The sequence below is a fragment of the Salmo salar genome, unplaced genomic scaffold (assembly GCF_905237065.1).
Source record: "Salmo salar unplaced genomic scaffold, Ssal_v3.1, whole genome shotgun sequence".
NCBI classification, from domain to species: Eukaryota; Metazoa; Chordata; class Actinopteri; order Salmoniformes; family Salmonidae; genus Salmo; species Salmo salar.
In genome coordinates, this window is record NW_025547132.1 from 40,001 (window position 1) to 50,578 (window position 10,578).

General features: G+C 43.1%; 1 non-coding gene across 1 annotated transcript; it reads right to left on the bottom strand.

Annotated features, from left to right (window-relative positions):
• Nucleotides 1-8,630: 8,630 nt before the first annotated feature.
• trnav-uac (transfer RNA valine (anticodon UAC)) lies at nucleotides 8,631-8,706 on the bottom strand. The gene has a single exon. It is a non-coding gene; the product is annotated as a tRNA-Val (tRNA).
• Between the last annotated feature and the right edge of the window lie 1,872 nt (nucleotides 8,707-10,578).

Below are 10,578 nucleotides of genomic sequence, written 5' to 3' on the forward strand. Positions count from 1 at the left end.
TGGATTTCATATCCTGTACACGCTAAATGTCATGGTTGGATTTCATATCCTGTACATGCTAAATGTCGTGGTTGGATTTCATATCCTGTACATGCTAAATGTCGTGGTTGGATTTCATATCCTGTACATGCTAAATGACGTGGTTGGATTTCATATCCTATACATGCTAAATGACGTGGTTGGATTTCATATCCTGTACATGCTAAATGTCGTGGTTGGATTTCATATCCTGTACATGCTAAATGACGTGGTTGGATTTCATATCCTGTACACGCTAAATGTCATGGTTGGATTTCATATCCTGTACATGCTAAATGATGTGGTTGGATTTCATATCCTGTACATGCTAAATGATGTGGTTGGATTTCATATCCTGTACATGCTAAATGATGTGGTTGGATTTCATATCCTGTACATGCTAAATGATGTGGTTGGATTTCATATCCTGTACATGCTAAATGATGTGGTTGGATTTCATATCCTGTACATGCTAAATGATGTGGTTGGATTTCATATCCTGTACATGCTAAATGATGTGGTTGGATTTCATCTCCTGTACAAGCTAAATGACATGGTTGGATTTCATATCTGTTTCTTTGATATTAATGAAAGCAAGGATTGTGAACTCATGCCTCACTTTACACACACACACACACACACACACACACACACACACACACACACACACACACACACACACACACACACACACACACACACACACACACACACACACACAGTAACGCTTTGTGTTTACTCAGCCTCTAGCCAGCATCACACAGATAAGCACTTTGTGTTTACTCAGCCTCTAGCCAGCATCACACAGATAAGCACTTTGTGTTTACTCAGCCTCTAGCCAGCATCACACAGATAAGCACTTTGTGTTTACTCAGCCTCTAGCCAGCATCACACAGATAAGCACTTTGTGTTTACTCAGCCTCTAGCCAGCATCACACAGATAAGCACTTTGTGTTTACTCAGCCTCTAGCCAGCATCACACAGATAAGCGCTTTGTGTTTACTCAGCCTCTAGCCAGCATCACACAGTAACGCTTTGTGTTTACCTAGCCTTTGGCCAGCATCACACAGTAACGCTTTGTGTTTACTCAGCCTCTAGCCAGCATCACACAGTAAAGCTTTGTGTTTACTCAGCCTCTAGCCAGCATCACACTAACGCGTTGTGTTTACTCAGCCTCTAGCCAGCATCACACAGTAAAGCGCTTTGTGTTTACTCAGCCTCTAGCCAGCATCACACAGTAACGCGTTGTGTTTACTCAGCCTCTAGCCAGCATCACACAGTAACGCTTTGTGTTTACTCAGCCTCTAGCCAGCATTACACAGTAAAGCTTTGTGTTTACTCAGCCTCTAGCCAGCATCACACAGTAAAGCTTTGTGTTTACTCAGCCTCTAGCCAGCATCACACAGATAAGCGCTTTGTGTTTACTCAGCCTCTAGCCAGCATCACACAGTAAAGCGCTTTGCGTTTACTCAGCCTCTAGCCAGCATCACACAGGAACGCTTTGTGTTTACTCAGCCTCTAGCCAGCATCACACAGTAAAGCGCTTTGTGTTTACTCAGCCTCTAGCCAGCATCACACAGGAACGCTTTGTGTTTACTCAGCCTCTAGCCAGCATCACACAGTAACGCTTTGTGTTTACTCAGCCTCTAGCCAGCATCACACAGTAACGCTTTGTGTTTACTTAGCCTCTAGCCAGCATCACACCGTAACGCTTTGTGTTTACTCAGCCTCTAGCCAGCATCACACAGATAAGCACTTTGTGTTTACTCAGCCTCTAGCCAGCATCACACAGATAACCTCCTGATCATGCATGAGGCCCAAATTTGGTTTTCTGAATCAAAACTGCAGACCTGTTTTCTGAAATCTGGGGATAAATACACAGAGAGACAGGAAACACAGGGATAAATACACAGAGAGACAGGAAACACAGGGATATATATACACAGAGAGACAGGAAACACAGGGATATATATACACAGAGAGACAGGAAACACAGGGATATATATACACAGAGAGACAGGAAACACAGGGATAAATACACAGAGAGACAGGAAACACAGGGATAAATACACAGAGAGACAGGAAACACAGGGATATATATACACAGAGAGACAGGAAACACAGGGATAAATACACAGAGAGACAGGAAACACAGGGATATATATACACAGAGAGACAGGAAACACAGGGATATATATACACAGAGAGACAGGAAACACAGGGATATATATACACAGAGAGACAGGAAACACAGGGATATATATACACAGAGAGACAGGAAACACAGGGATAAATACACAGAGAGACAGGAAACACAGGGATAAATACACAGAGAGACAGGAAACACAGGGATATATACACAGAGAGACAGGAAACACAGGGATATATATACACAGAGAGACAGGAAACACAGGGATAAATACACAGAGAGACAGGAAACACAGGGATAAATACACAGAGAGACAGGAAACACAGGGATAAATACACAGAGAGACAGGTAACACAGGGATAAATACACAGAGAGACAGGAAACACAGGGATAAATACACAGAGAGACAGGAAACACAGGGATAAATACACAGAGAGACAGGTAACACAGGGATAAATACACAGAGAGACAGGAAACACAGGGATATATACACAGAGAGACAGGAAACACAGGGATAAATACACAGAGAGACAGGAAACACAGGGATAAATACACTGGGGAAAATAAGTGACACCTGGGGGGGTGGAGACAATCAAAGACAGGTGAAACAGATCAGTGCATTTAGTTAGATATTACTGTTGGAGCTGGGAACACAAGCATTTAGTTAGATATTACTGTTGGAGCTGGGAACACAAGCATTTAGTTAGATATTACTGTTGGAGCTGGGAACACAAGCATTTAGTTAGATATTACTGTTGGAGCTGGGAACACAAGCATTTAGTTAGATATTACTGTTGGAGCTGGGAACACAAGCATTTAGTTAGATATTACTGTTGGAGCTGGGAACACAAGCATTTAGTTAGATACTACTGTTGGAGCTGGGAACACAAGCATTTAGTTAGATATTACTGTTGGAGCTGGGAACACAAGCATTTAGTTAGATATTACTGTTGGAGCTGGGAACACAAGCATTTAGTTAGATATTACTGTTGGAGCTGGGAACACAAGCATTTAGTTAGATATTACTGTTGGAGCTGGGAACACAAGCATTTAGTTAGATATTACTGTTGGAGCTGGGAACACAAGCATTTAGTTAGATATTACTGTTGGAGCTGGGAACACAAGCATTTAGTTAGATATTACTGTTGGAGCTGGGAACACAAGCATTTAGTTAGATATTACTGTTGGAGCTGGGAACACAAGCATTTAGTTAGATACTACTGTTGGAGCTGGGAACACAAGCATTTAGTTAGATATTACTGTTGGAGCTGGGAACACAAGCATTTAGTTAGATATTACTGTTGGAGCTGGGAACACAAGCATTTAGTTAGATACTACTGTTGGAGCTAGAAACACAAGCATTTAGTTAGATATTACTGTTGGAGCTGGGAACACAAGCATTTAGTTAGATACTACTGTTGGAGCTGGGAACACAAGCATTTAGTTAGATATTACTGTTGGAGCTGGGAACACAAGCATTTAGTTAGATACTACTGTTGGAGCTAGAAACACAAGCATTTAGTTAGATATTACTGTTGGAGCTGGGAACACAAGCATTTAGTTAGATACTACTGTTGGAGCTGGGAACACAAGCATTTAGTTAGATATTACTGTTGGAGCTGGGAACACAAGCATTTAGTTAGATATTACTGTTGGAGCTGGGAACACAAGCATTTAGTTAGATATTACTGCACTGTTGGAGCTAGGAAAACAAGCATTTAGTTAGATATTACTGTTGGAGCTGGGAACACAAGCATTTAGTTAGATATTACTGCACTGTTGGAGCTAGAAACACAAGCATTTAGTTAGATATTACTGTTGGAGCTGGGAACACAAACATTTAGTTAGATATCACTGCACTGTTGGAGCTAGAAACACAAGCATTTAGTTAGATATTACTGTTGGAGCTGGAAACACAAGCATTTAGTTAGATATTACTGCACTGTTGGAGCTAGAAACACAAGCATTTAGTTAGATATTACTGTTGGAGCTGGGAACACAAGCATTTAGTTAGATATTACTGCACTGTTGGAGCTGGGAACACAAGCATTTAGTTAGATATTACTGCACTGTTGGAGCTGGGAACACAAGCATTTAGTTAGATATTACTGTTGGAGCTGGGAACACAAGCATTTAGTTAGATATTACTGTTGGAGCTGGGAACACAAGCATTTAGTTAGATATTACTGTTGGAGCTGGGAACACAAGCATTTAGTTAGATATTACTGTTGGAGCTGGGAACACAAGCATTTAGTTAGATATTACTGCACTGTTGGAGCTAGAAACACAAGCATTTAGTTAGATACTACTGCACTGTTGGAGCTAGGAACACAAGCATTTAGTTAGATATTACTGCACTGTTGGAGCTAGAAACACAAGCATTTAGTTAGATATTACTGCACTGTTGTAGCTGGGAACACAAGCATTTAGTTAGATACTACTGCACTGTTGGAGCTGGGAACACAAGCATTTAGTTAGATATTACTGTTGGAGCTGGAAACACAAGCATTTAGTTAGATATTACTGTTGGAGCTAGAAACACAAGCATTTAGTTAGATACTACTGTTGGAGCTGGGAACACAAGCATTTAGTTAGATATTACTGTTGGTGCTGGAAACACAAGCATTTAGTTAGATATTACTGCACTGTTGGAGCTAGAAACACAAGCATTTAGTTAGATATTACTGCACTGTTGTAGCTGGGAACACAAGCATTTAGTTAGATACTACTGCACTGTTGGAGCTGGGAACACAAGCATTTAGTTAGATATTACTGTTGGAGCTGGAAACACAAGCATTTAGTTAGATATTACTGTTGGAGCTAGAAACACAAGCATTTAGTTAGATACTACTGTTGGAGCTGGGAACACAAGCATTTAGTTAGATATTACTGTTGGTGCTGGAAACACAAGCATTTAGTTAGATATTACTGCACTGTTGGAGCTAGAAACACAAGCATTTAGTTAGATATTACTGCACTGTTGGAGCTAGAAACACAAGCATTTAGTTAGATATTACTGCACTGTTGGAGCTAGAAACACAAGCATTTAGTTAGATATTTCTGCACTGTTGGAGCTAGAAACACAAGCATTTAGTTAGATATTACTGTTGGAGCTGGGAACACAAGCATTTAGTTAGATATTACTGTTGGAGCTAGAAACACAAGCATTTAGTTAGATATTACTGTTGGAGCTAGAAACACAAGCATTTAGTTAGATATTACTGTTGGAGCTGGGAACACAAGCATTTAGTTAGATATTACTGTTGGAGCTAGAAACACAAGCATTTAGTTAGATATTACTGTTGGAGCTAGAAACACAAGCATTTAGTTAGATATTACTGTTGGAGCTGGGAACACAAGCATTTAGTTAGATACTACTGTACTGTTGGAGCTGGAAACACAAGCATTTAGTTAGATATTACTGCTGGAGCTGGAAACACAAGCATTTAGTTAGATACTACTCTTGGAGCTGGGAACACAAGCATTTAGTTAGATATTACTGTTGGAGCTGGAAACACAAGCATTTAGTTAGATATTACTGCACTGTTGGAGCTAGAAACACAAGCATTTAGTTAGATATTACTGTTGGAGCTAGGAACAAAAGCATTTAGTTAGATATTACTGTTGGAGCTAGGAACACAAGCATTTAGTTAGATATTACTGTTGGAGCTAGGAACACAAGCATTTAGTTAGATATTACTGTTGGAGCTAGGAACACAAGCATTTAGTTAGATATTACTGCACTGTTGGAGCTAGAAACACAAGCATTTAGTTAGATACTACTCTTGGAGCTGGGAACACAAGCATTTAGTTAGATATTACTGTTGGAGCTGGAAACACAAGCATTTAGTTAGATATTACTGCACTGTTGGAGCTAGAAACACAAGCATTTAGTTAGATATTACTGTTGGAGCTAGGAACAAAAGCATTTAGTTAGATATTACTGCTGGAGCTGGAAACACAAGCATTTAGTTAGATACTACTCTTGGAGCTGGGAACACAAGCATTTAGTTAGATATTACTGTTGGAGCTGGAAACACAAGCATTTAGTTAGATATTACTGCACTGTTGGAGCTAGAAACACAAGCATTTAGTTAGATATTACTGTTGGAGCTAGGAACAAAAGCATTTAGTTAGATATTACTGTTGGAGCTAGGAACACAAGCATTTAGTTAGATATTACTGTTGGAGCTAGGAACACAAGCATTTAGTTAGATATTACTGTTGGAGCTAGGAACACAAGCATTTAGTTAGATATTACTGCACTGTTGGAGCTAGAAACACAAGCATTTAGTTAGATATTACTGTTGGAGCTGGGAACACAAGCATTTAGTTAGATACTACTGTTGGAGCTGGGAACACAAGCATTTAGTTAGATATTACTGTTGGAGCTGGAAACACAAGCATTTAGTTAGATATTACTGTTGGAGCTGGGAACACAAGCATTTAGTTAGATATTACTGTTGGAGCTGGGAACACAAGCATTTAGTTAGATATTACTGCACTGTTGGAGCTAGAAACACAAGCATTTAGTTAGATATTACTGTTGGAGCTAGAAACACAAGCATTTAGTTAGATATTACTGCACTGTTGGAGCTGGGAACACAAGCATTTAGTTAGATATTACTGCACTGTTGGAGCTGGGAACACAAGCATTTAGTTAGATATTACTGCACTGTTGGAGCTATAACATTTTATTTTGAAAGTTGAATTCAACGTGTCCTCTGAAATTGTCTTTGATTGATCTTTTTTTACACAGTTACCTGTGTAAAGGATGGTACAATTCCCTAAATTACCTTCTCGTATCATCACCGCTGCGTAAGGCACTGCATCTTTAGTGCTAGAGGCGTCACTACAGACCCTGGTTCGATTCCAGGCTGTATCACAACCGGCCGTGATTGGGAGTCCCATAAGGCGGTGCACAATTGGCCCAGCGTGTAACGGGGCGTCGTAAAGGTGCAGCAGGAATGTGTATACTAATCTTCTTTATTAAATCGAAAGAAGGTAAAAACCTAACAAATCACGTATACTAAAAACAACGAACGACACTAACCAGGAAACAGCTACCCACAAACCCCTATAGCATTAAACACCCCCTATACAATAGGACCTTCAATCAGAGGCAACGAGGAACAGCTGCCTCCAATGGAAGGTCAATCAACAAACCCTAAACATAGAAGTAGAAAACCTAGACTGAACATAGAAAAAACACTAACCTAAGGACATAGACCAAAAACCCCGGAACACTCTAAACAAACACCCCTCTTACATAAACACATATCCCAACGAACCCCGAACCACATAAAACAGACTAGTTAAATAAAAGTTAAATTTAAAAAAATATACAAAAGAACTAAGAAAGTGGAATTAGTTTGATTATCAGGGTTTTGTTTTTCTTTTACATTATGTTTTTAACGTTACCTAGAATAGAGTTCAATTCATCCCTGATGTTAAATTAGTTTTTTCTTACTTCCACATTCCAGCATTCCAGGATATTATAAAACAAGCCGCTTTCAACCAATACAGAATGAAGGGCAGAGAAGATCCTTTGGTTCTCAGATGAACCCGCTGAAATCATAATAAAACGGAATACTGGGTGAGCTAAAGGAAGTTACTGACTTGTTGCCCTCTCGACAACTACTAGGATTATTATTATCTGACCCTGCTGGTCATTTATGAACATTTGAACATCTTGGCCATGTTCTGTTATAATCTCCACCCGGCACAGCCAGAAGAGGACTGGTCACCCCTCATAGCCTGGTTCCTCTCTAGGTTTCTTCCTAGGTTCTGGCCTTTCTAGGGAGTTTTTCCTAGCCACCCCCTCATTAGCCTGGTTCCTCTCTAGGTTTCTTCCTAGGTTCTGGCCTTTCTAGGGAGTTTTTCCTAGCCACCCCTCATAGCCTGGTTCCTCTCTAGGTTTTGGCCTTTCTAGGGAGTTTTTCCTAGCCACCCCTCATAGCCTGGTTCCTCTCTAGGTTTTGGCCTTTCTAGGGAGTTTTTCCTAGCCACCCCCTCATAGCCTGGTTCCTCTCTAGGTTTCTTCCTAGGTTTTGGCCTTTCTAGGGAGTTTTTCCTAGCCACCCCCTCATAGCCTGGTTCCTCTCTAGGTTTCTTCCTAGGTTCTGGCCTTTCTAGGGAGTTTTTCCTAGCCACCGTGCTTCTACACCTGCATTGTTTGCTGTTTTGGGGGTTTTAGGCTGGGTTTCTGTACAGCACTTTGGGATATCAGCTGATGTAAGAAGGGCTTTATAAATACATTTGATTCAGCTGATGATTGGATGGCTTTAAAACTCCTTCTGAATCAGGGTGTGGCTAGGACCCCCACCTACTACAATTTGGTTGACTCACATGTTTCTGAGGAATGTGATTGTCATTTACATTTAAGTCATTTAGCAGACGCTCATATCCAGAGCGACTTACAGTAGTGAATGCATACATTTCATAAAATGTTTTTTCTCCGTACTGGTCCCCCCGTGGGAATCGAACCCACAACCCTGGCGTTGTAAACACCATGCTCTACCAGCTGAGCCACACGGGGCTCGTTAGGACTTGATGCTGTGGTACATATGACAGATTTTTTATTTGTCTATGACGTTTGTATGTTTCTGTAATTGTAGCGTTTGTGTGTCTACGACAAAAACATCTGTTTATGGTGTATCGATGTCTGTAAATTGTTATGTCTGATATCTCCCCTGCTGATGTCTTGGTTGAACCAGGTCTCTCAAGGAGACTAAACCTGGATGAATAAAGGTTAAATAAAATATAAACTCTCATTCAAATACGCTTTTACCTCAGAAATCACTAACTGAAGGTATAAGTGCTATAAACCTATTGAGGACAGTCTCTTTTGGTTTCCTCTCTGCTCTGAGGCCGTGGCGTCGTAATGAGCAGGTGGGGATCATTCCCATTGGTCTAATTATTACCGTTTGTGGGGAGAGAGGGATGAGGAGAGAGAGGGATGAGAGCAGGGAGGGATGAGGGGAGAGGGGATAGGGATGGGGAGAGAGGGGAGAGGGATGAGGGGAGAGAGGGATGATGGGATAGGGATGAGGGGAGAGGGATGGGGAGAGAGGGGAGAGGGATGAGGGGAGAGAGGGATGAGGGGAGAGAGGGATGGGGAGAGAGGGATGAGGGGAGCGGGATGAGGAGAGAGGGATGAGAGCAGAGAGGGATGAGAGCAGAGAGGGATGAGGGGAGAGAGGGATGAGGGGAGAGGGATGAGGAGAGAGGGATGAGAGCAGAGAGGGATGAGAGCAGAGAGGGATGAGGGGAGAGAGGGATGAGAGCAGAGAGGATGAGGGGAGAGAGGGATGAGAGCAGAGAGGGATGAGGGGAGAGAGGGATGAGGGGAGAGAGAGGTGGGGAGGGAGAGGAATGAGAGCAGAGAGGGATGAGGGGAGAGAGGGATGGGGAGAGAGAGGGATGAGAGCAGAGAGGGATGAGGGGAGAGGGATGATGGGAGAGAGGGATGAGAGCAGAGAGGGGCGAGAGGGATGGGGAGAGAGGGATGAGGGGAGAGAGGGATGGGGAGAGGGATGAGGGAGAGGGATGAGAGCAGAGAGGGATGAGGGGAGAGAGGGATGGGGAGAGAGAGGGATGAGAGCAGAGAGGGATGAGGGGAGAGGGATGATGGGAGAGAGGGATGAAAGCAGAGAGGGATGAGGAGAGAGAGGGATGAGGGGAGAGAGGGATGAGAGCAGAGAGGGATGAGGGGAGAGAGGGATGAGGGAGAGAGGGATGGGGAGAGGGATGAGGGGAGAGAGGGATGAGAGCAGAGAGGGATGAGGGGAGAGAGGGATGAGAGCAGAGAGGGATGAGGGGAGAGAGGGATGAGGGGAGAGAGGGATGGGGAGAGAGAGGGATGAGAGCAGAGAGGGATGAGGGGAGAGAGGATGAGAGGAGAGAGGGATGAGGAGAGAGACGGATGAGGGGAGAGAGGGATGAGAGCAGAGAGGGATGAGGGAGAGAGGGATGAGGAGAGAGAGGGATGAGAGCAGAGAGGGATGAGGGGAGAGAGGGATGGGGAGAGAGAGGGATGAGAGCAGAGAGGGATGAGGGGAGAGGGATGATGGGAGAGAGGATGAGAGCAGAGAGGGATGAGGGGAGAGAGGGATGAGGGAGAGAGGGATGGGGAGAGAGAGGATGAGAGCAGAGAGGGATGATTGGAGAGAGGGATGAGAGCAGAGAAGGATGAGGGGAGAGAGGGATGAGAGCAGAGAGAGATGAGGGGAGAGAGGGATGGGGAGAGAGAGGGATGAGAGCAGAGAGGGATGAGGGGAGAGAGGGATGAGAGCAGAGAAGGATGAGGGGAGAGAGGGATGAGAGCAGAGAGGGATGAGGGGAGAGAGGGATGGGGAGAGAGAGGGATGAGAGCAGAGAGGGATGAGGGGAGAGAGGAATGAGAGCAGAGA